Below are 25156 nucleotides of genomic sequence, written 5' to 3'. Positions count from 1 at the left end.
AGCACCCCTGCATTACACAGGGTCTCTGAAATATTGTTTCCTAGAGGTAGCTGTGAACCTGTAGGAATTTACTACTCAGGCTTCACCCCTGGGTGATCTAGGATACTTCACACCTCCATTGTGGATCAAAACACTCCAGGACTGGAAACCCACCAGGTGTAACATAGAGAGGAATGCAGAGAAACTTTCTGCAGGAAAAAAAATCATCCAGGACTAAAAACAATACTTTTCCTTTCTAAAATGGTGTGGCACACAATTAAAAGTAAGTTTTAACAGACCAGGAGCAGACACCATGAAATGGAATCAGAAGAGAGAGCAGCAAATGGAATTAGTCCCATAAAGGCTTCAGTATCAGAAAGTAGCAGATAGTGAATATTAGCAAACTGTACAGTCTGACAGCAAGTTAGAAAATAAGCAAGTATAAATGTTTTAAAACTGAAAAATAATATCAATTTTAAAACCAAATTAGTTGCTTAACAGAAGATGAGACACATCTGAAGAAAGAAAGAATTAGTAATTTGGAAGACTTGTCATTCCAGAACCTATTTTTAGTTTGAAAATTACTGCCACCTAAACCGGAGGCAGGGGGATATCTGAGATTCTCACCTAAGTTTCTTCAACAATGAGAATCTTATTTTCTATGGCTCAATATGTTTCAACTTTCCTTCCTCAGACAAGCCATCAGCACATGTGTGACCTGTCATTCAGGCCCTAAAGGTGCTGTGCCCAGGGCTTCTGCCCAGCAGACTTGGTGGCAGGGCAGGGAGAACCAGGCTAAGGGCATGCGGCATTTGGAGACCAAGCCTGAGGGGGATGGGAACGTCCAGAAGTGGCAGGCTGTGGTGGTGCTGTCTAAGGAGGAGCAGAGACACATGTGCCATAAGCAGCAGAGGGGCTGCCCAGACTTTTTATGTTGAGATAGGGGCAGGGAGGGATGGAAGGGTAGAGCCTCTTCACTGATTGTGTATGACAGGAGCTATTCAGAGTACCTGGGGCAAGGTCTGGGTTGTGACATGAAGGCTGCTTTATTCCCTTTTTAGAACCACCTTCCCAGCTCATCCTAACCATGTAGAGGTCACTGCTGACCTGGTGCTTCTTGCTGTTGTAGTCCGTGGAGCTGTGATATGTAAGAAGTTCTCAGGTATGGAAAGGGTGGGAATGTGACTTCATTCCCTGCATCTATGTGGATACCACTGCAAGTGGGCAGTTTGCCATGTCATTTCTCTGTTCCCACTGGGGCTGGGGATGATGGACTCAGAAGAGCCACAAACCCCAGAGAGGGAACCAGATACACAGACCAACTGGCAGAAACTACTGCCCTCAGTCAGGAGTTTGAAGGTAAGAGAAGAGGCTTGGGAGGCAGAAGTGTGTCAACCAGGGTAGACGGAGGTGCAAGCTGACTGGAGAACCTGTCTGAAGACCCAGGCAGTTGTCTCTTGAGCTCCAGCATCCAGAGCAAGGTCCCTGTCACCAGAGAGCTTCAGCCCTGTGACCTTCTCTGGGCTCTAGTTTCCCTGGAATTTGTGAAGATTCTCAACTGCACAGATATGGTACCCAGGACACAGGAACCTGATTCTCATAGCACTCGAGTTACTTTTACTAAAAACATCCTTTTACTTTGCTCATTTCTTATAAGATCTAAAATGTTCATATGGTCATATAGGATTAATTAACATGTAAGTAGCAGATACATGTAGCTGAGACCTACGAGTTGTTTATACCACAGGGGGAAGGGGTCAAGCTCCCTTCCCAGGTGGGAACAGCAAGGTGGCAACCTTCAGGACAATGATCCTATGTCACTCCCACCCCAAAAAGAAGACCTATTGCTGCCAACAGACATGCAAGAGTGTGATTACCTGGTAATCACCCTCCCCATTCTTTTTCTGGGGTATAACTACCTCAATCCCAGATGGGAAGCAATATCAACCAGTTATTCAAGAACCTTGGTTCCCCCTCAGCCATGGCACCATAGTGTCTCTGTCCTGTGGAAGTCCTGGAGGGATCAACTTCTACAAATACCAGATGTGTGGGGTTGGTGGGGTTGGGGTTAGGGCAAGCTGGTCTCTACAAGCCCTAGAATAAAGCCTGGCCATGTGCTTCACCCATCCCATGAGTCTGCTGTAAATATTGCTCTTCCTGATGGCTCAGCCAGTGTCCTCTTTATTATTATCCACGTGGTGACAGGGGCCCAGACACTGAAGTATTGATCACAACTTCCTGAAGTATGATCCTATGGGACCTGAAGTCAGCAGACCTTGAGGTGATAGGAGACAGTTTTGGGCTGTAAGGGATCTTTAGGTACGAGGTTATAGGAAGGCAATAGGTTGTTCATGATGATAAGGATATCAAGACTGAGAATGATTGATATGAATCTGGCCATTATCATTTCCTTTTACAGCTTGAGAGAGCTGCCTGGTGTGGGACAAGATAACGAGGCACTAATAGTTCACCCTTCCACTTTCTCTTTGGACCCCTGAGTGCTCTTCCATGAGATACTCTGTTGATGAGTTCTGTCTCCTCCCTGTATAGCACCTTAGAGGATGTAGGGAGAGGGGCTCATTTCCCTCATTACCGGGAATCCACAACATGTTGTATATCTCAGGCCTGTGGGTCCTGTTCCTTTGGTCAGACTTCCTTTTCCAGCAATGAAAGGGTTAAATGTCTCCCTCCAAGGTTCCCCCATTCTTTGCATGCCCCAAGTATTACTGTTACCATAGACATTCAGAGTGCCTGGGAGTCTCACCCACTGGCCAAGACAACACCAGTGGGTCGTTCTTACACTGAGTGGGCCAAAAGCTAGAAAGATGAATGGACAGGACCCAAGCAGGCTGAAAGCAAGACAGATAAATGGATAGGGCCCCATTCATCAGGATAGCAAGAGGAAGATTCCCGCCCCCCAACCCCCCTGCTGCTAGATACCCCTGAAATACATCCCAGAGGGACAACAGTCCCACCTCTGTGTGAGGAAGGAATGGTCTACCATGCAAACACTGGGCAGGGCACTCAATTTGGCCAGGGAGCATCCCTATCTGAAGCAGGACAATTCCCTTTGAGATAATACCATATATACTCTATGGGCGAAATAAACCAGGAAGGCCAGCCTACTGGCTACTATTGGGCTCATACTCCATTTTCCACTTCAGATTTACTGAATTGGAAGAAATCCAACTCCTCATGTAGAAAATAGTAGATCTTATCACCTCCATTTTTGTCACTCACCATCCAAACTGGGCAAATATACAAGTTCTCCTCAACATCCTGCTAAAGCCCTGGCTGGTGTAGCTCAGTGGATTGAGTGCTGGCCTGTGAACTGAAAGGCTGTGGTTCAATTCCAGGTCAGGGCACATTCTTGGATTGCGGTCCAGGTCCCTAGTTGGGGGCATGCGAGAGGGAATTGGTTGGTTTCTCTTCTTCCCATTCTGTCTCTCTAAAAATAAATAAAATGTTTTAAAAAATCTCCTGCTAATGGCAGATGAAAGGTGGCTAGTTATAAATAAGGGTAATTAAGAGACTTATCACCTCCATTAAGAGAATCCCAATGAGACCCCTAACCCAGTTGGAGTGATTCCTTTGACAGAGCCCAACAAGGACCCTAACAGGAAGGGCTTAAGAAAGGTGCCTACACAAAGGACCCTGAATGTAATAGAAGCTGTTCAACAGAAGCCAAATGAAGACCCTTTTGAATTTTTTAGAACAGATCTATCAGACAGGCCTATCAAAAGCACACTGATGTTGACCCATCAACCCCAGAAAATGTCCAGATGGTAAATGTGACTTTTATTGGGTAAAGTGCCCTAGATATCAGAAGGAAGCTCTAACATTTAGATGGAGCATTAGGAATGAATCCCTCCCAGCTGGTGGACATAGCCTTTAAAGTTTACAGTGTCTGGGAAACAAGGTTATTAAAGCAGGCCACCCTTTTCTTAGAAACAGTGTGGGAGAACCAGAAGGAGAGTCAGAACCCAAAAAGAAAAGGGAAAGACCCACTAGGCCCCAATCAATGTGCCTATTGAAAAGAGAAAGGCTGTTGGAGAAAGGAATGACCAGAACTCAAAAAGAAAAATAAAAAGAATAGAAAACCTTGCCAAGACAGAAATCTTTCAAATTATACATTCATGAAAAGCAAGGAATTGGACTTAGGGTACTAACACAGACCATGGGAAATACCCCTCAACCCATAGCCTATATCTCAAAGAAAGTAGATCACACGACAACAGTATGGCTGTCAACTCTGGTATTAGTACCACGCCAAATGTTAACCCTATTGGTACAGAAAAGAGGATGCTGGCTGACAGCAGGGTGCATGAGAAAATATCAGTCCATTTTATTAGACAACTTAAATATTACCTTACAAACCACCACTACCTTAAACCTGGTTACCCCACTCCTGGACTCGGAGGGAAGCTCAGACCTCCAACATGATTGCTCAGAAATCATTGACTAAATTTATTCTAGCATACTGGATCTATTGGACTAGCTGCTGACATAACCTGACTGGAAATTATGTACAGATGGGGGCAGCTTCATGGAGAATGGTATATGACGGACCATGTATGCAGTAATCACCATAAATGAAGTAATAGAAGCCCAAGCCCTTGCTGCAGGAACCTCAGCACAAAAGGCTGAACTATTTATTAGTCCTCACCATAGACTTTGAGTTACCCCAGGGAAAGAATGTTAACATCTACACAGACTAAATATACCTTCATGGTAGTTCATGCCCATGGGGCAATATGGAAAGAAAGAGGGCTTTTGACCTAGGGGAGTAAGGACCTCAAACATGCGAAAGAGACTTTACAATTGCCAGAGGCAGTGAATCAACAGAATCAGATTGCCATAATGCACCGCCCAAGGACACCAGCAGAACAGTTCCCAAACAAGCCAGGGAAATCAAACTGCCAATAAAGCTGCAAGACAAGCCACCCAAGAGCCGCCACTTCTTGGGGTTTTAACTCCCCACCTAGACTTGTCAGAATTTAAATCTCATTAAAAGAATGAGATCAGGAACAGGCCTGTGAATGGGGACTCCCTAATGCTGACCCTAATTCTATATGGAAGATTAACCTGCCTGGTATGATCTTACTCCCTGAAGTGCTAGTATATCCCATCCTCGAACACCTACATGAAGGGACCCATTATGGAAGGGATGCTTTAATAGATATCATTAGGCCACATTTGAAGGGCTCCATTTACAAGGGACCATTCTGAAGATTCCAAGCCTGTCAGATATGCGCCAAAAACAATCCTAAGACACAACATACCCCAACAGGAAAGGGAGTGCAATATAAAGAGTTTATGCACATTTGAGGACTAGCAAGTTGACTTTACAAAGATGTCCAAAACCATAGGAGACTCTAAACATTTTATAAGTTTTCCTCAGGAAGGACACATGAAAAATTGGCAACATGCTCTTCTCTAGCACCCATCCTGGGTGCCTGGGGTCTGGGGAGGGAAAATTATTTCCCACTTCAGGTTCTTGGACTGTCTGGAGAGAGCTTTGCACGCTATACTGCATTGAAACCCCTCTTATTTGCAGGGCCCTTTCCAGGTCAGGTCCAGGTGTCACAGCTGTGGCCATGTGACAGGCCCAGATCCGGGTCCTCCCCGTGTTCCTCCAGCCCAGGCGCCCAGGCTGTCACACCTCAGAGCCGGCACTGCTGGTCCTGGGCCTGAAAACCTGCCACCAGGCAGCCCCTCCCTCCCTGGCAGTGTCCCCAAGCGTCCTCTCTGAGCAGCCCTCCCTGCACTGCCCCTGCCCAGGCCCCTTGAGCCTCCCTCCAACCCCACTGCTTTGCTTTTGCTCACACCCAGTTCACTAACACACATTTTCAACGTATTCATTTAATCGTTTACTGTCTGTCCCTCCTTGAGAACACAAGATTTATGAGGACAAGGACAGGGATTTGATTTTCACAGACATATTTCTACAGCCCTGAAACTTCCTGGTTGTTGATTTTAAAACATCTTGAGTGAATAAATGCACATGCAGAATAATTCACACACGTGGACTCACACGCTGACACACATACACTCACATGCACACTACTGAACCCTGCTCTTATTTTGACATTATGCTGTGAACATTTCCTACGTCATTGCTTTTTTTTTTCTAAAGGTGTTCCATATTATTGGGAATATTTTCAAATATACAGGAAGTGTGAAAGAATAGTGCAATGGTTATCTTAGATTCAATAGTTTTAAGATTTTGCCACATTTACTTCATGTGTATGACACACTACCTTTAATGGTTTTGGGGAAATCATCAGAAAGCACTTGCAAGCATCATGATCCCTAAATATTCAGCATTCATCTCTATCAAAGAAGATTTTCCTCCAAACCATGAAATTGCCATTTTTCTTCTTCTTCTTCTGAGAAAATATCTATAATTCCCACATGTTTTCAAATTTTAAGATTATATAAAATGATACTAGTTATTCTCCAAAGGTCAACTTTTATAACAATTTAAAAAAATTATCTTATTTGGTACCACCTTTTTAATGTCTACATGACCCTCCACAATAGCCCAGTGTGTGCACATGCACATCTGGGCTATTGGGTCAAGTGAGCCACAGCTGCTCCAGAACTTCTGTTCCCTCAGCAGAACAGAAGAGGGGCTTCTGTGTCAGGGTCATACCTAGTGTCCCAGAAATGGAGAAACATGAATGTGTGGTTGCTTCGCGCATGCCCCCTGCCGGGGAACTGGCCTGTAACTGAGGTATGTGTCCTGACTGGGCACTGAGCCAGCTACCCCTTGTTTTGCAGGCCAGCACTCAATCCACTGAGCCACACCAAAATGCCTCTTCTGAAGCAGGTGCTAGGCAGACCCGAGAGCTGGTGTGAGTTCACATCCACCCCACAAGGGTCAGCAGTGAACCCATGGATTAACCTTTAAGACCCCTTCTCACCCAGGGTTTCCACCCTATAATCAGGGGGTCAAGAAAAGCTGCACACACTGGGACTAAGACCCCACCACCCAACCTCCTCATCCCCATCGACAGAGCCCAAGCTAGAGCCCAACCCCCTGCTCCTCCCCACTCCCTCTCTCACACACTCACCACCATCTGCCCTGAAGCCACCTCATTGTGTCCTTGTCCCTGTTTGTCTCAGTCACCCCTGGTCCCCCAAACATCCTGCACGCTCATCTCCACAGGCTCTGCAGACCCCACTCTGTCCCCTTGCACACCCCCTCCTCCCCAATCCCTGAAACCTGTCCACTGCGCCCCCGAGTACTCAGCCCAGGACCAGCTGTACTGCACAGCCCTCCCCCAGGATGAGGTCCCTGCACCTTGAAGTTCTGACAGGAACTCGGGTCTCCCTGAGGCCACGGCTCCCTCTGCAGTCCTCCCTTGGGGTTTCTTCCCTCCAGTAGACCTAGTACCATACGTTCCTCCCTCTTTCCTAAATATTCCCTCCCTCCCTCCCTCCCTCCCTCCCTCCCTCCCTTCCTCCCTTCCTTCCTTCCTTTGTCTTTCTTCCTTTGTCTTCCTTTCTTCCTTTCTTCCTTTCTTCCTTCCTTCCTTCCTTCCTTCCTTTCTTTCTTTCTTTCTTTCTTTCTTTCTTTCTTTCTTTCTTTCTTTCTTTCTTTCTTTCTTTCTTTCTTTCTTTCTTTCTCTCTCTCTCTCCCTTCCTTCCTTTCTTTCTCTCTCTCTCTTTCTCTCTCCCTTCCTTCCTTCCTTCCTTCCTTCCTTCCTTCCTTCCTTCCTTCCTTCCTTCCTCCCTTCCCTTCCCTCCCTCCCTCCCTTCCCTCCCTCCCTCCCTCCCTCCCTCCCTCCCTCCCTCTCCCTTTCTTTCTTTCTTTCTTTCTTTCTTTCTTTCTTTCTTTCTTTCTTTCTTTCTTTCTTTCTTTCTTTCTTTCTTTCTTTCTTTCTTTCCATTTATTCCTAGAGAGAGAGGGAGGGAGGGAGAAAGAGTGAGAGAAACATCAATATGTGGTTGCCTCTCACACAACCCTCACCAGGGACCTGGCCTGTAACCCAGGCATGTGCCCTAACTGGTATTCGAACTGGTGAACCTTTGGTTCACATACTGGCACTCAAACCACTGACCCACACCAGCCAGGGCCTAAACATTTTCTTCCATGAATCTTCTGTCATCAGATTGGAGCCCCCACTCCCCTCATTGTAGGAATTCCCTGTGGACCCCCAGACCCCCCCCCCCGCCACCATTTCTTTTAGCTCCCAGCCCACTGTCACCCTCCCAGAGCGCTGCCTCCTTGATCCTCAATGACAACAACACCATCAGAGGTGGGAGGCTGAACAGTGTCCCCAGAGATACCCAGCCTGGTCCTTGGAGCCTGTGAACAGGTTTCCTCACGTGGCAAAGGGACATGGGTGATGTCATTAAGGCTAAGGACCTTGGGATAGGGAGACTCTCCTGGATTATCTGGGCTGTTCAGTCAGGTCTCATAAATTTTGAAAATTAGAGAAGTTTCTTTGGCTGGAGTCAGAGAGGCTGCAGTAGCAAAATCAGAGAAATTTCAACCTGGGAAGGATTGTTGCTGCTGCTGGTTATGAGATGCAGGGTCCCCAAGTGATATCAAGGGAAAGCTCCAGGTAACAGCCAGCAAGGACATGGGACCTCAGTCCTGCACCTGCAGGAATCTGGATTCAGACAGCCAGGTGAATGAGCTGTGTAGAGGGTTCTTCCAGAGCCCCAGTGAGGAGCAGAGGCCTGCCCCCACCTTACTCCTAGCCCAGTGAGGCCATGTCAGATGTGTAAACGAGGCAACCGTGAGATAATAAGTGGCTATTGTTTCAAGCCACTCAGTTTGTGCTAATTTTATAGCAGCAACAGAACACAGACAGTAGCAAGGATGCTCTCAGTCTCTGTCTCTCACTTCCCTGAGCTCCTCTCTCCATGACCTGGTACCCTGCTCTCCCTGGGCCCCCTCCCTTATCACCCCCTAGCTCTTGTCATTGCCAGTAACCCAGGCCTGCCACAGTCTGCACTTCACACTTCCCACACTCTGCCCACCATCTGTCCGGCTCATCCCCATAGTGGGGCCCAAGCTCTGGAAACACTGGTATGTTTACTTGATCATATGCTGTAATGTAAGATCAGCAAACCTTCCTCACAATTGTGCCTGTTTCCAGACCTGAGTCCACCCTGTGTTACATCAAGTCCAACAACCATTGGAGCCCACTGGGGTCCCGGTCTATGATCCTACCATCTGTTCACTCTCCCTCACCCCTTGGTGTCCTCTTCTCCCTGCTCTTAACTTCCATGAGGCATCATTTTAATCCCTCCCTTGGCTCCCCCTTGCTTTGTTGGCCTTGCCTGGAAAAACTACACAGCTGGTGACTCTACTTCCTCCTGCCCCACACCTGCCCCACCAGCTACAGGAGGCTGGAGCTCCACACAGCCACGCTGACGCTATCATGTTAACGTCGTGACCGAGACTATAGCGAGGCCACACTGCTGCCCTCAGTCCTGTCCCTGAAGGGCTCCCTCAGGCTCCCGCATCCTCTGCTCAAACATCCACCCTCCTGCCCCGTCTTATTACTGCCAGTGACCCTGTTTCCTGCCTCACTGAGAAAACCGAACACGTTAGAAGACAGCTATTACAGATTCCCAACATCATGTATGTGGGGACCTTCACCACAGGGGAGTTGTCTACGCTCCCAGCCAGAGTCAGTCCCTAGGCTGGTGCTTGATGCCTCATCCCTTCTCATCTACTTAAAGGTGTTGGTCCAGCAATTCTTCCCTTTGCTCTCCTTTATCATTATTTTTTTCCTCTTAACTAGATCAGTGTGCACATCATGAAAATGCACATCCCAGACCTCAGATAGAGGAAACATAACTGACTGATGGTTCCTGCTGTGACAGTCTGAAATCTGCTGCCATATCTGTGCTGATGCTATACTTCCCATGGGCTTATCTTGCCACTGACTCAGCAGAGCAGGGAAACTAAGGCAGAACCATTGCTCTCAAAGGCTGACTTAGGCTCCAGGCTCCTTGTCATCCTCTCTGAACTTTTCCTTACTCTTCCCTGGGTCTAGGATACTTAGCCAAACTTTCTTCTTTCTCTTTCTCATTTGGTTTCAGAATTGCATTGAGTTTTGGTGGCTCACTCAGCCTTTTCTGTCTCCCTCTTCATTTTCTCTTACAAGTGTTTTCTCTAAAAATATATTCCATATTTAATATTGTAGTATTGTCTGCTCCTTACAGGGCCCTAACTAACACAAGTGGTATCGGGGTGGTCCAAGAGCACAGGCAAAAAACTGGGGATTTGGGACTGACTTATCCACTGCCTGCAGACCAAGAGGATATCATCCAGGTTGATAGATGTGGCACATAGCAGCAACTCAACTGCTAGATGTCTCTGGTGGTGACCTGAGAAAATGTCCTGCATTGGGGAAATGCTATAGAAAATGTAATCATATAGGCCTTTGAAAATAATTTTTTGGGCTGGTTACTGCAAGTTGTATTGCTGCCCTAGAGAAGGATAATGAGAATCTAAGGATTGTTAATAAATTATTACTGGCAAGTGTGAGAGCTTCTACAATAGTTTATAGAGAAGACTTTATCTCATGTACAGGAGGGCAGATAGAATTGAATAGCAGCTGATGACATAATTCTGAGGGTAGTGGAACCCTAGAGATGTTTGGTCACTTAGCCAACTTTGTTACTCTTTCTCAAGATTGCTGTTGCTATTCAAGGTGTTTTGCAGTTCCACATACATTTTTGAAATATACTATCTCTGTGAAAAACACCATTGGTATCTTGATAGGAATTGTATTGAATCTGTAGATTGCTTTGGGTAGTATGGACATTCAAATGATGTTAATTCTTCCTATCCATGAACATGGTACATACTTCAACTTATTTGTATCTTCTTAATTTCTTTCTTCAGTGTCTTATAATTTTCTGAGTACAGGTCTTTCACATTTTTGGTTAAGTTTATTTCTAGGTATTTTATTCTCTTTGAAGCAATTGCAAATGGGATCATTTTCTTATTTTTCCTTTCTGATAGTTCATTATAAGAGTATAAAAATGCAACTGATTTCTGGATATTAATTTTGTATCCTGCTATTTTACGGAATTTATCAGTTCTAGTAGTTTCTTTTTTTGGTGGAATCTTTGGGATTTTCTATATACAGTATCATGTCATCTGCAAATAATGACAGTTTTACTTCTTCCTGTCCAATCTGCATGCCTTTTATTTCTTCTTGTCTGATTGTTGTGGTTAGGACTTCCAGTACTATGTTACATAAGAGTGGCAAGAAAGGGCAACCCTGTTGCCAATCTTAAGGGGAATGCTTGTAGTTTTGCCCATTAAGTATGATATAGGCTGAGGGTTTGTTGTATACAGACTTTATTACATTGAGGTATGATCCCTCTATTCCCATTTTGTTGAATGTTTTTATCATAAATGAGTGATGAATTTTATCAAATGGTTTTTCTTCATCTATTGATGTGATCATGTGGTTTTTATTCTTTATTTTGTTTAGATGGTATATCAAATTTATTGATTTGTGGATATTATATCAACCTTGCACCCCCAGAATAAATCCCACTTGATCATGGTGTATGATATTTTTAATGTATTGCTGTATTTGATTTGCTAATATTTTGTTGAGGATATTAGCATCTATGTTCACCAAGGGTATTGGCCATAATTTTCTTTCTTTGTAGTGCTTTTATCTGGTTTTGGAATTAAGATAATGTTGGCCTCTTAAAATGAGCTTAGGAGGCCAGCTTCTTGATCATGGACTTCCAGCCTTCAGAACTGTGAGAAATAAATGTTGTTTAAGTCATACAGCCTGTGGTAGTTTCTTATAGCAGCCTAAGCTGACTAAGATAGACATTAAATTACTGAAAGTATGGACCACCCTGACTCTAGCAGACCACAAACAAGTAAGCTTTTGTGCTCCAGAAGAGACCATAAGCAATCAAGATGGCATCTGAGTCATTGTGATCCAGGGAGAGACAGTCCACCACTCAAGACACAGGACCCAGGACCTAGATAGAAAATCACTGATCAGAGGATGAAAGGGTGCTATGGAAATTGCCACACTGCAGCTTTTATGTAATTAACTTCTTTCTGGAATTCCAAATTCCTTATCTTCACTTCCCCCCTTGAATTCCAAATTCCTTACTTACACTTTTTTGTCCCTATTAAAAAAGGGCTGGATTGAAAGGACATGTATGATAGTCTGTTAGGGTACAAATCTGCTGTCTTCTCAGATCATCAGCTATCTGAATAAAGCACCCATAAGATTTTTTAAAAAGTGAGCTTGGGAGTCTTCCATCATCTTGAATTTTTTGAAATAGTTTGCGAAGAGGAGGTGTTAGTTCTTCTCAGAATGTTTGGTAAAATTCACCTGTGAAGCCATCTGGTACAGGGCTTTTGTTTGTTGGTAGTTTTTTTATTACTGCTTCAATTTCACTAGTTGTAAATTGTCTATTCAGATTCTCTGATTCTCCCTGATTTAGTTTTGGAAGATGGTAGGTTTCTAGGAATTTATCCACTTCATCCAGATTGTCCAATTTGTTGGCATATAATTGTTTATAATATTTTCCTATAATCCTTTGTATTTCTGTGTCATTTGTTACTTCTTTCATTTCTGATTTTATTTGTCATGTTTCTCTTTTTTCTTTGTTGAGTCTGTTTAAAAGTTTGTCAGTCTTGCTTATCTTTTCAAATAACCAGCTCTTGGTTTCATTAGTTCTTTCTATTGTATTTTAGACTACATTTCATTTATTTCTGCTCCAATCTTTATTATTTCCTTCCTTCTACTCACTTTGACCTTTGCAACTCTTTTTCAACGTCCTTTAAGTGTAAAGTTAGATTGCGTATTTGATCTTTTTCTTGTTTCTTGAGATAGGTCTGTAATGCTGTAAATTTCCCTTTTAGAACTGTTTTCCCAGTGTCCCATAGATTTTGTTTTGTTGTGTTCTCATTTTTTTTTGTTTCAGTGTACTTTTATTTGTTCCTTGACCTCATTTTTAAGTCATTCATTGTTTAGTAACATGTTATTTAGCCTCAATGTCTTTGTTTTTCAGTTTTCTTCTTGTGATTGATTTCTAGTTTCATATCATTATGGTCAGAGAAGATGCTTGATATGACTTCAATTTTCTTAAATTTACTGAGACTTGTTTTGTGTCCTAACATGTGGTCTATCCTAGAAAATGTTCCATGTGCACTTGTAAAGAATGTATATTTTGCTGTTTTGGGGTGAAATGATCTGAAGATATCAATTGAATCCATTTGATCTAGTGTGTCATTTAAGACCATTGTCTCTTTGTTGATTTTCTGTCTGGAAGACCTATCTATTGAAGTCAATGAGGTGTTAAAAATCCCCAACTATGACTGTATTTCTGTCATTCTCTCCCTTTATGTCCATCAACCTTTGTTTTACATATTTAGGTGCTCCTATGTTGGGTACATAAATGTTTATAGGGTTATATCTTCCAGTAAATGGATTGCTTCCTTTATCATTATGTTGTGTCCTTTTTTGTCTCTTCCTATAGCCTTGGTTTTAAAGTTTATTTAGTCAGATATAAATATTGCCACCCAAGCTTTTTTCCCTTTCCATTTACTTGAAATTCTTTTTCCATCCCTTTATGTTTAATCTTTGTGTATCTTTCATTTTGAGGTGGGTCTCTTGATGACAACATGTATATGGGTCTTGTTTTCTTATCCATTCAGCTACCCTATATCTTTGGATTGGAAATTTAAGCCATTTACATCTAGAGTAATTACTGATAGACATGCATTTATTGCCATTTTATTTTTAACTATGTTCCTCAGTTTGTTTCTTCTTCTTTCTCCTCCTCCTCCTCCTCTTCCTCTTCTTCTTCTTCTTCTTCTTCTTCTTCTCCTTCTCCTTCTCCTTCTCCTTCTCCTTCTCCTCCTCCTCCTTCTCCTCCTCCTCCTCCTCCTCCTCCTTCTTCTTCTCTTCCCCTCCTCCTTCTTCTTTCTTCTTCTTTTTCCTCTTCCTCTTCCCCTTCCCTTTCTCCACCTCCTTCTTCTCCCTTTATTCATATAGTACTGGTTTGTAGTACTCTGTTTTTGTCTGAACAAACTCCTTTAGATTTTTCATGCCTGGAGAGGTCTTTATTCCCTTTAATTTTAAGTGATAGCCTTGCTGGGTAAAGTAGCCTTGGTTGTAGGTTCTTGCTTTTTATCACTTTGAATACTTCATGCCAATCCCCGGTGGCCCCAAATGTTCTTGTTGCAAAATCTGCTGAGAGTCTTATGGGAATTCCTTTGTAGGTAATTGCCTTTGTCTTGCAATGTGTAAGATTCTGTCTTTGATATAACCATTGGCATTTTAATTATGATGTGTTTTGTTGTGGGCCTCTTTGGAACCATCTTGTTTGCGACTCTCTGCACTTCATGGAATTGTGTTTTTTTCTTCACCAGGTTAGGACAATTTTGTGTCATTATTTCTTCAAATAAGTTCTCAATCTTTTGTTTTCTCTCGTCTCACTTTGGTGCCCCTATGGTGTGGATGTTGTCCCAAAGGTCTATTAAATTATCATTGTTTTTATTTATTTATTTTCTGCTCTGATTGTGTGTTGGTTTCTATCTTGCCTTCCAAATTGCTGATTCAATCCTTTGCTTCATCTAACCTACTGTTTATTCCTTCCAGTGTATTCTTTATTTCAGATATTTTATTCTTCATTTCTGACTGGTCCTTTTTTAGGGTTCCTATGTCCTTTTTATGCTGTTGAGCATCCTTATAATCATTACTTTGAACTCTATATCTGATAAATTGCTTGCTTCCATTTCATTTAGCTCTTCTGGGGAATTCTCTTGTTCTTTCATCTGGGACCTGTTTCTTTGTCTCCCCATTTTGGTGATCTCTTTGTGTTTGTTTCTATGTATTAGGTAGATCTGCTATGACTCCCACTTTAGTCAGGGTGGCCTTATGTAATAGATGTCCTGTGGGACCCAGTGGCACAGTATCCCTGATTACTTGAGCTGGATGCTCTAGGAATTTCCCTTGTGTTTGTTTTGTGGGCCCTCCTATTGTAATTGAGTCTTGATTGCTTTTGGCCCATTTGTGCATGAGATCAGCCTCAGGCTGGCTGACTGTGAGGCTCAGCCCACAACACTGTGCAAGCTGCTTGTAGGTGCTGATCACATGAAGCTGAATCCACCTCAGCAGGGTTTGGTGTCTGCTGAGATCTCCTGTGGATATGCCATAGTGAAGCTTATTGGATTCTGCTCTGTTGTTGTCTGAAGATGGCCACTGCATGTGTTGGTTTGGGTCATTTTGAAAAGACTCTCATGAAAACCTATGTCTGACGCTGCTTGTGACTAACCCTGGGCAACCTGTTTGGAGCTAAGCTATCAGCAATTCACAGCTTGTGGTTTCCTCTGCTGGGCCTGGGTGCATGTGCAAATGACCAAGCTGAGCATGAAGGCTAGCTTTTACCAGCACTGAGCCTGGGGAAAGGTCATCAAAAGTCTCAAAGCACCCAGAGATCTGCCTTTGCATACAGGCTGCTTATTGGGCTTAGTTACTGAATCAACATCCAGCTGTACTTGCCAGCAGAGTGTAAGCTTTACAAGGTGGGACCAGAGGGATTCCTGTGGCTGTGGCTATTACTTCCCCCCATGCTGATGCACCATGGAGGGGAGTACTCTGCCTAAGAATGATAGCTTCTGCAGTATGGGGTGATGACTCAGCACAGGGATTCTGGTGGCTAACCCCTCAGCTTTTTATCCAGAGCCACCAACTCCAGACTTTCCTCATGTACCTCTAGTCCACTCTCCCCTCCTTCCACTAGATCCCAGGCTGAGTGGTTGTGAACAAAATTTTGTTTGCTGGACCTTTAAGAGGGTGGCTGCATTTCTAGCTGTCTCTCCCTAGTGGACAGAAACTCTGCTGCTCTTCACAGCCAGATGTTATGTGGATGTCTTTCCTGGTTCTGGTGCTCTAGGCTTGGAAGCCCAGCTTAGAGTTTAGACTTCATACTTTTCAGGGGGAAGCCCCTGCAGCTGAGGTATGCCTCTGGAAACTCAGCTACTGTTTGTGGGAGCCCAGCCAGCACTCTTGTGCCTTTGTATTCCCTACCAGTCTCTATGTGGCTTTTTCTGTAAGTCCTTGGTTATAAGCATTCTTTCCAGCTAGTTTTCAGTTGGTTATTCAGGATGATTTTTCTATAAATAACTTAGTTATAATTCCAGTTTGGCCCTGGGAGGAGGTTAGTATAGGTTCCACCTAATATGCTGCCATATTGGATCTTCTCATAATTACTTTAAATTTAAATGGATTAAACTCTTCAATAAAAAGGCAGAAGTGGGAAAAATGGGAAAGATGATCTAACTATATGGTGTCTACAAGAGACTCACTTTACCCAAAGACACAAATAATTTAAAAGTGATGGGATGGAAAAAAATATTAGATGCATACAGTACCCTAAAGAAAGCTGAGCTGTTTAGTTTATTATAAGACAAAATTGACTGTAAATCAAACAAGTTTAGAAGAGACAAAGATTATATATTAATTACAGTTTCAATAGAGCAAGAAGATGTAACAATGATAAACTTTAACATCTGAGAGCAGGTCAACAAAATTATGAAGCAAAACATGACATAATTAGAGATGGAAGTAGAAACTCCCACAAGAGTTGAAGACTTAAAAATTCCACTCTCAATAATGGATAGAACAAGCAGACAGAAGATAAAAGTAGGAAAATAGAAGACTTGAGATACAAAATAAATCAACTATATTTAACATACATATTCACAACACTCCACCCAAGACTACAGAATGCATATTCTTCTCAAATGCACATGAGACATTCTCCAGAATATATCATATATTAGGAGACTCAAAAAGGTAGATATCACACAGACTATCTCCTCCAACCCAATGAGAGGAAGTTAGAAATCAGTAGCAGAAGGAAAACAGGAAAATACACATTTGTAAAAATTAAGTAGCACACTAAAAAACCAGTGGGTCAAAAATAAAGAAATCACAAGAGAACTTAGAAAGTAATTAGAGACAAATGAAAATGAAAATACAGCATACCTAAATTATGGGGTGCAATGAAAGCAGTGATGGGGGCAATTTATAGCTGCAAATGCTTAAATTACAACTTAATGAACTCAATGAAAAAAAAAATAAACTAAATCCAAGACTAATAGAAAGAGATAACACATATAAGAGCAGAGATCAATAAAATATAAAGTAGATAAACAATCAAGAAATTAGTGAAACCAAAAGTTAATTCTTTCAAAACAACAACAGAATTGACAAAAATTTAGTTAGGATGATTAAGAAAAAAGGCGAGAAATTTCATTACTAAAATCAAAATGAAAGTGGGGATATTACTACCTACTCTACAGAAGTAAGGATTATAAGAGAGTACTATGAACAACAGTATAACAACAAATTGGAAACCAAGATGAAATTTATACATTTCTTTTTTTGTTTTTAAAATATATTTTATTGATTATGCTATTATAGTTGTTCCATTTTTTTCTTTGCTTTATTTCCCTCCACCCTGCATGCCCCATTCCACCAGTCTTCCTCTCCTTAGTTAATGTCCATGAGTTGTACATGTAAGTTCTTTGGCTTCTCCATTTCCTATACTGTTCTTAACCTCCCCCTGTCTATTTTGTTCCCACCAATTATGTTTCTTATTCCCTGTACCTTTTACCCCCACCCCCTCCCTGCTGATAACTTTCCATGTGATCTCCATTTCTGTGATTTTGTTCCTGTTCTAGTTGTTTGCTTAGTTTGCTTTTGTTCTTTTTTTTTAAGGTTTAGTTGTTGATAGTTGTGAGTTTGTTGTCATTTTACTGTTCATGTTTTTGACCTTTTTTTCTTAGATACGCCCTTTTAACAGTTCATATAATAAGGGCTTGGTGATGATGAACTTCTTTAATTTTAGCTTTTCTGGGAAGCACTTTACCTGCCATCCCATGCTAAGTGATAGTTTTGCTGGATAGAGTAATCTTGGATATAAGTCCTTGCCTTTTGTGATTTTGAATACTTCTTTCCAGCCTCTTCTTTTATTTTGAGAAATCAGCTGATAAGTCTTATGGGAACTCCTTTGTAGGTAACTGTCTCCTTTTCTCTTGCTGTTTTTAAGATTCCTTCCTTATCTTTAACCTTGGGTAATGTAATTATGATGTGCCTAGGTGTGAGCCTCCTTGGGTCCAACTTCTTTGGGACTCTCTGAACTTCCTGGACTTCCTGGAAGTATATTTCTTTTGCCAGATTGAGGGAGTTCTCCTTCATTATATTTTCAGCTAAGTTTTCCATTTCTTGCTCTTCCTCTTCTCCTTCTGGCACCCCTATGATTCAGATGTTGGAGTGCTTAAAGTTGTCCTGGAAGTTCCTAAGCCTCTCTTCATTTTTTTTTTTAAATTCTTATTTCTTCATTCTTTTCTAGTTGAATGTTTACTTCTTCCTTCTGCTCCAGGCCAATGACTTGAGTCCCAGTTTCCTTCCCTTCACTGTTGGTTCCCTGTAACATTTCTCTTCATTTCATTTTGCATAGCCATCACTTTTTCCTCTATTTTGCGACTATACTCTACCATTTCTGTGAGCATCCTGCTTACCAGTGTTTTGAACTGTGCATCTGATAGGTTGGCTATCTCTTCATTGCTTAGTTTTATTTTTGGAGTTTTGTGGGCCCAATATTCACTCCCAGGTCAGAAGATGCTTGTGGCCCCTAGATCCAGGAAGAGCCAGTAGGGACTTACTTGGATTTTGTTTTCAATTTAGGAGGAAAGGGGCTCTGATCAACCACCACCTATTGATGTAGCTCAGTGTTAGACTACACGGGTGCCAAATCCTGGCTAACTTCCGGCCTGGGGCCAGGGTCTCACACCTTCCAGTAGACTTCTGGCTACGATGTGGGGCCTGATGGTCGCTTCCTCCTGTTATGAGCAGTTTGAATACCACAGCACCAACTACATCAGCCTGAATGAGGACCTGTGCTCCTGGAGAGCAGCAGACGAGATGGCCTAGACCACCCTGTACAAGTAGGTGGTGGCCAGATTAGCCGAGCACTACCCGGCATATCTGGAGGGGGAGTGTATGAATTGGCTTCTGAGGTACCTGGAGAAAGTGAAGCAGATGCCGCATTGAGCAGGTACCAGGAACTGCAGAGTACCTCCTGGATCTTCCCTCAGGCTGGAGCTGTACATCCAGCTGGCCAAACCAAAAGGGGAGAAAAATGGGACTGACACGAGATTTCTTCTCCCATTCCCTGGCTCCTTGGATTCTGAGGGTAAAGATTTCTGTGGGTTTTCAGATCTAGAACTTTAAGTGACTCACCCAAAAGGCTCAACTTTCTCTCAAGATATTTAAGGGATTCAGTCTTTCCAGAGATGGAAAGGGAAATCTCTGAAGTAATAGATTTTTTTTTTTTATCACTGGTAGTAACTAGCCTTGGGCAGCACTGGGCGACTTGCACTCTCAGGCCTTGTTTGCCTCATGCCTCACTTCAATGGATGCCTGACTTCAGGTTTTTTGAGCCACTCAGCTTCTATCCAGGTCAGGATCAGAGGTCTCTGTTGTCCCACTCAGAGACCTAAGGAGCCTTAGGCTTCTTACCCTGATTTTGAAACTTTCCAAGGAACAGAAAGTCATGTCAGGTCCTGGAGTCCAGGCTGGAGTTTTGCACTTCCTTACCCCCACTCCAGTTGTTCTGTCCATTCTTGGGATGGTCATGTGAGTGCTGCTGTAGTGGCCCATGGGAGGTAACGCAGAGTTCCTACGTTTTCTCATCCTCAGACCCTCCAAAGACACATGTGACCCACCACCCCAACTCTGAGTGTGAGGTCACCCTGAGGTGCTGGGCCTGGGGCTTCTACCCTGCAGACATCACCCTGACCTGGCGGCAGGAAAGGGAGGACCAGACCCAGCACATAGAGCTTGTGGAGACCAGGCCTGCAGCGGATGGGACCTTCCAGAAGTGGGTGGTGGTGTCCCTTGGAGAGGAGCAGAGATACACGTGCCATGTGCAGCATGGGGGACTTCCCGAGCCCCTGACCCTGAGATGGGGTGAGGAGGAGAATTGGACACAGAGTCTCTTCTCAGGGAGGCAGGGCCTCTCTAGGACTTCACCAGGGTCGAGCCTGGGACCTGGGAGTCAGGGCCCTCACCTTCCATTCCCTTTCCAGAGCTGCCTCCTCAGACCACTACCATCATCATGGTCATTGTTGTTGGCCTGGTCCTGCTTGGAGCTGTGGCGGCTGGAGCTGTGATGTAGGGAAGGAGGTGCTCAGGTAGGGGAGGGGTAGGGTCTGAGTTTTCTTGTCCCACAGGAGAGTTTCAAACCATAGGAAAAAAATTTTCCAACCTCTTGCCTTTATGCTTAGAGGCACCATCCATATATTTGTGCATGAGGTCCTTTTTGCCAACACTCCTTTGAAAAGCACATACGAAAGAGGAAAATTTATCACCTTGATTAATCTGGTGATTCATCATCCTGTGAACCCAGCAGGTCAGAGTGGGAGGTCCCTGCTGAGGACAGACCCCCAGGAGGGCAGTTGGTCTGGTCCCCGCATATGTACTTTCCTCAGGTTTCCTGATAACTGCCCTGGGTCTGTAGTCCGAGTTCTGGAAACTTCTTCTCTGGGGCCCAGCACTAGGGCTTCCTTCAGGACCTCATGGCCCTGCCCCCTTCCTTGTCTCTTACAGGATGTTTTCTTCCTGGAGGTGGAAAGGAGGGAGCTATGCTCAGGCTGCCAGTGAATATGGAGAGGGGACCCCTGAGACCCTGTGTCAGTGCAAATGGGAGCCCATGGGGGACCTCACCCCTCACAGTTCCTTCTTTAGTCTCCTCTCCTGGGCCTCGACCATGTCCTGTTTTGTGCCACCCCAGGCAGTGACAGTGCCCAGGGCTTTGATGTGTCTCCTCTCAGAGCTTGTAAAGGTGAGATGCTGACACTGGCAGGGGTTGGGGTGGAGGCGACAGGACTGGGCAATGAGGATTCTCTGGGTTTGGATATTTGGAGTTACTGAAGGGTTGCTCAGAATGTCACCACTTACAGTGACTGACCTGAATTTGTTCTTGATTATTTTCTTTCCCAGTGTGAGACAGTTGCCTTATATGGAACTGATACAAGGTTTGTTCATGCCCCCAGTTTGTGACTTCAGGATCTCCTGATTTCCCTTCTTCAAAGAGCATCTCATGTCTGGGTTCCTATCAGCATAACGTGAGGACTGTGGGAGACTGGGCCCCCACTGCCCGCCATGACCTGTCCCTGACACCCATACCATCATACACATTATACGTATTAAATACATGCAGTTTTTTTGTATATCAATGATACCTCAATAAAGTTGTTTAAAAATAGTTTTATTTTAAAAAATATGTTTTGAAAGTTGCTAACTGGTTCCTAATTTAAGCGTTACCATTTGAGATCATAAATAAATGGACAAAATCCTTGTAATTTTTATGTATTTTATTTTTTAAAGTAAGCGATTTACTGTACTTTCTGATAAAATATTATGTTAAAATGTTAGTGTGAGCAGTTCAACACTCAATTAATTATGTGCAACTCTGTCTGACAGAAGCCGTGTGTGTACAATGAATCTTAGAGAGTATCAATAAAAAGTAAATGTCAATCATGGGTTCCTAAATTACAAACTAAAAGAAAATTGTATAAACCATAAAAATCTTCTAGTCCTTTTATGCTAAACTAGCTTGTGGTAGAATGAATGACATCTGTGTGCAAATTTGTGTGAAAGTTAAGTTTTCAACTCCCTTGGGCAAATAGCAAGGAGCAAAACAGCTGGATGGAAAGGTAGGAGTGTGCTTCGTTCTGCGAGAAACTACTATGCCGTCCTCCATGGTGGCTGCACCACTTCGCACTCCCCCCAGCAGTGACTGACAGTGAGAGTGCCTGCTGCTGCTCCACATCCTCCTGGCACTCAGTGTTTCAGTGTTCTGGGTTTTGGCCACTCTGATAGGTGTGCAGTGGCATTAAAATAACATTTCATTGTTATTTTAATTTGCATTTCTCTGATGACATTATGAGGTGGAGTATCTTGTTTGCCATCTGTATATCATCTTTGGTGAGGTGTCTCTTAAGGTTTTTGGCCCATTTTAAATCACTTTTTCTCTTATTGTTGAGTTTTTAAATTCTATGTTTATTTTGGATAACAATCCTTTGTCAGTTTTGTGTTTTGCAAATATTTTCTCCCAGTCTATGTCTTACCTTTTTATCTGCTTGAGGATTGCTAGATTTAAAATTTTAGATTACATAAATAATTTTTAAAATATAGTAGCCTAACAAAGCTATTTATAAAATAACTCTTTAATAGAAAACTATATGTAGAATAAGTTTGCCACTTTTTTATAGCAAATCTGTAAATGGAAAAGGACTTTGTTTCACATACAAATAAAAATTTGGTACTCTTTTTCTGTACCCAAGAGAAGAATGATAAATAGTGTCCTTTTTATAGTTCAGATATTTGATTAGCTGATGAATTTAAGAAAATCTTACTTCTCAAGTATGTTTAAGTTACATTTTTTTTTCATTGAAATGGGGTATGTTCCAAAGGTAGTAACAAAGCTATTGTTGGGTGGATGGACTGCATTTTTAAAACACTATAGCAGACACTTTATTTCATTTTTCTAATGCTGCCCTGTCACATGTGACCATTTAAGTTTAAAGCAATAAAATAAAATTTGAAATTCAGTCTTTCCATTATACTAGCTGTATTTAAAGTGCTGCAAAGTTACAGTGACAGAGGCTGCCATGATGTGCAGATACAGAACATTCTGTCATAGTGGGAGGGACTTTGGGCAGCGGTATTCCAATGGATTCCTCTGTCATAGACAGAATTGATGATAACCCAGAGTTTCAGTTCTTATTCATGATCTCTTCTGATGGGTGAAGTTGTCCACCTCTTTTGTGAGAAAAGTTTGGTTATTCCAATTAGACATAAAGAGTTAATATTACTGTTAATACTTTTATACCATAAACCACAATCATTAAGAGGTGCATGAATTGTTTGCATTTTAACAAAAGTGTGTAAAGGTAAATCCATGTGACAAGAGTCAGGGAAAAATTTATAACCAAGAAATTTCCTCACCATATTCCATAGCAGTAACAATTCCTTTGGTCATGTTTAGGCTTTTCTTTAGAGTTTCCACTCCTATGTATGCATTTTATTTTATTTTATTATTTTCTAAAAGATTTTATTTATTCATTTCTAGAGGGAGGGGAAGGGAGGGCAAAAGAGAGGGAGAGAAACATCAATCAGTTGCCTCTCGTACATCCCCAACCAGGGACCTGGCCCATAACCCAGGCAGGTGCCCTGACCAGGAATTGAACTGACAATCTTTCAGTTCACAGGCTGGTACTCAACCCACCACCCACACCAGCCAGGGCCTACATATACATCTTTAAACACTATGGATTATTTTGAACTTTAGAATTTTCATACAAACAAAATTATGCTATCTGTTTTCTTTTGAGACCTCATTTTATTTCCTTTAAATCATTTTTAAAAGTTTTTATTGATTATACTATTACAGTTTTCCCAATTTTTCTCCCTTTATCCCCCCTCCACCCTGCACCCTCCAACCCTTCAGCATTCCCCACCTCCCCACTTAGTTCATGTCCAGGGTTGTACATAGAAATTCTTTGAGTTCTTTGTTTCCTATACCATTTTTGAGCTCTCCCCATATGCCTACCAATTTTGCTTCTTCTTCCCTGCCATTCCTGCCTTCTCCCACTGAAATTTCTCCATGTGATATCCGTTTCTCTGATTCTGTTCCTGTTCTGGTTGTTTGCTTAGTTTTTGTTTTTGTTGTTTTTCTTTTCTTTTCAGTTCATTTGTTGGTAGTTGTGGGTTTTTTGTCATTTTATTGTTCATATTTTTTATCTTATTTTTCTCAGATAAGTGCCTTTAACATTTCATATAATAAGGGCTTGGTGGTGATGAACTCCTTCAATTTCACCTTATCTGAGAAGCACTTTATCTGCCCTTCCATTCTAAATGAAAGCTTTGCTAGATAGAGCAGTCTTGGATGTAGGTCCTTGCCTTTCATGACTTCAAGTACTTCTTTCTAGCCCCTTCTTGCCTGTAATGTCTCTTTTGAGAAATCATCTGATAGTCTAATGGGAACTCCCTTGTAGGTAACTATCTCTTTTTCTCTTGCTGCTTTTAGGATTCTCTCTGTATCTTTACTCTTGGGTAACTTAATGATGATGTGCCTTGGTGTGTTCCTATTTGGGTCCAACTTCTTTAGGACACTCTGGGCTTCCTGGAAGTCTATTTTCTTCACCACATTGGGGAAGTTTCCCTTCATTATTTGTTCAAATAAGTTTTCAATTTCTTGCTGTTGTTCTTCTCCTTCTGGCACCCCTATGATTCGGGTATTGGAACGTTTCAGGCTGTCCCAGAGATTCATTAGTCTCTCTTCACTTTTTTGAATTCTAATGTTTTCATTCTGTTCAGGCTTGATGTTTATTTTTCCCTTTTGTTCCAAATTGTTGCTTTGAGTCCTGTTTTTTTTTCCTGTTACTGTTGGTTCCCTGAATATTTTCTTTATTTCATTTTGGGTATCTTTCATTTGTTTTTTTATTTTTTGACCAAGCCAAATCAGTTCTGTGAACATTTTGATTACCAGGGCTTCAAATTCTGGAGAACATCGGATAGGTTGGCTATCTGCTCATTGCTTAGCTCTCTTTCTGAAGTTTTGCTATGTTCTTTCATTTGGGCCACATACATTTTTCTTGATATAACAGTCTGGTTGTTCTGGTTGACTTTTTCTTTAATTTCTTGGTTGTTGGAGTTCATGCAGTTTGATTTTTCTGGCACTTCTGGTTGTTACTGATTTTAGATTGGTTGTTATCCTTCTTTTGGGTATGCAAGGAAGTGAAGGGTTTCTATTTATGCCTCCATCTTGGGCAGAACCTCAATCAATTTTAAATAAAACATAGTTTTCAATAGCAGGTAGCATGAAACATAGCATCACTCCTCATTTGAATAAAAATCTCAAACTTTTGGATTATTTATTTCTTCCAGTTTTAGGTTGTTTATTGCCAAATTCATAATCCTGTGATATTTATAAAACAGATGAAATTTGCTTCCTTCCTCTAGGGAAATGCCAGACTAGTGATATCTAAGAAGTATGACTCAATTAGTTTAATTACTTCATGTCAACTTGATAAGTCATTGCTCTTTAATGCAAAAACTGCCACTTGTAATTAATGCCTATTTAT

General features: G+C 42.3%; 1 pseudogene; it reads left to right on the top strand.

Moving 5' to 3' along the window:
- The first annotated feature begins 782 nt into the window (after positions 1-782).
- On the top strand, positions 783-20184 carry LOC123810324 (annotated as a pseudogene).
- Positions 20185-25156: the final 4972 nt, after the last annotated feature.

Source organism: Phyllostomus hastatus, unplaced genomic scaffold (assembly GCF_019186645.2).
Source record: "Phyllostomus hastatus isolate PE091 unplaced genomic scaffold, TTU_PhHast_1.1 phas_scaffold_60, whole genome shotgun sequence".
NCBI classification, from domain to species: domain Eukaryota; kingdom Metazoa; phylum Chordata; class Mammalia; order Chiroptera; family Phyllostomidae; genus Phyllostomus; species Phyllostomus hastatus.
Note: the sequence above shows the minus strand (reverse complement) of the source record. Positions and strands in the feature narration are given on the sequence as shown.